Source organism: Oncorhynchus gorbuscha, unplaced genomic scaffold (assembly GCF_021184085.1).
Source record: "Oncorhynchus gorbuscha isolate QuinsamMale2020 ecotype Even-year unplaced genomic scaffold, OgorEven_v1.0 Un_scaffold_1079, whole genome shotgun sequence".
In the NCBI taxonomy this organism is placed as follows: Eukaryota; Metazoa; Chordata; class Actinopteri; order Salmoniformes; family Salmonidae; genus Oncorhynchus; species Oncorhynchus gorbuscha.
Genome location: NW_025745968.1, coordinates 129955 through 131164, shown reverse-complemented (window position 1 = coordinate 131164; position 1210 = coordinate 129955).

Here is a 1210-nt window from a genome sequence, read left to right as displayed (position 1 = left end):
TGTAGAAAGTGGGGATGTGTGGGAGGGGGTGTTAGTCTACAAGTACAGTGATGTCTAGAAAATGTTAAATTGCACTCTCTAACTTTTGTATGATTTCAGCCGGAAGTGATGCTCAAGAGCCAAAAGTGGTCCCCTTTTTTTTGTGTACAATGTCATCAAATTGTGTTCGAAGTCATCCATTTCATCCATTTCATCCATTTCATATATGTTACAAATTCAATTGGTAATATACTATATCTGACAAAGTTGATGTGTTTCAGACCCTGGAGGGCATCTTTAATTATGTTGTGATGTTCAAATGACCCTCAAGATCTCACAGAAAATCAACAAGACTAGAAAATGATAGGAAGATAGAATATAGGTGTGGGCTATGGGGTGGAAAATGTTATACCTGTGATGTAATAGTCAGTCTCATTAACAACAAAACAGCCACTTGCTGTTTACAACCTTTGCTGACCCTCTTAGGTTTCCAAGAATATCTGAGGAAGCTTATCCCTTAAGCCCCCTTTCCACTTTCACACGCTCTCGATGTTGTAAAACAGAAAGGATAGGACTACACCAATATGAATAAACCAGATTGTTGTGCCTGAAATATGTTTTTCTCCAGTGTCTTCTCAATGCCATTATTTTAATTTCTCCCTAAAACAAATATTTTAATAAAACTGAATTACTTTTGAAATGACACTTAACAAGGTAAATCACATCTCCAAATATTTGTCAGCATGTTACAAGCAAAAATTAAAGCAGGAAGCACCAGTGACTAGATCAATAAAAAAGTTGTCAGATGAAGCAGATGCTAAACTACAGGACTGTTTTTCTAGCACAGACTGGAATATGTTCCGGGATTCCTCCGATGGCATTGAAGAGTACGCCACATCAGTCACTGGCTTCATCAACACTATGATGTCATCCACACAGTGCCTGTACATACATACCCCAACCAGAAGCCATGGATTACAGGCAACATCCGCACTGAGCTAAAGGCTAGAGCTGCCACTTTCAAGGAGCGGAACTCTAACCCGGAAGCTTATAAAAATTCCGTTTTGCCCTCCAATGAACCATCAAACTATAAGGGCACAAGGCTAAACCCAAACGCAGACACAGGAGGCAGATGGTTGAGCTCCGATATTTATTATAACAAAAGGGGTAGACAAACGGCAGGTCGGGGACAGGCGAGAGTTCATAAACCAGGTCCGAGTCCAAACAGTAC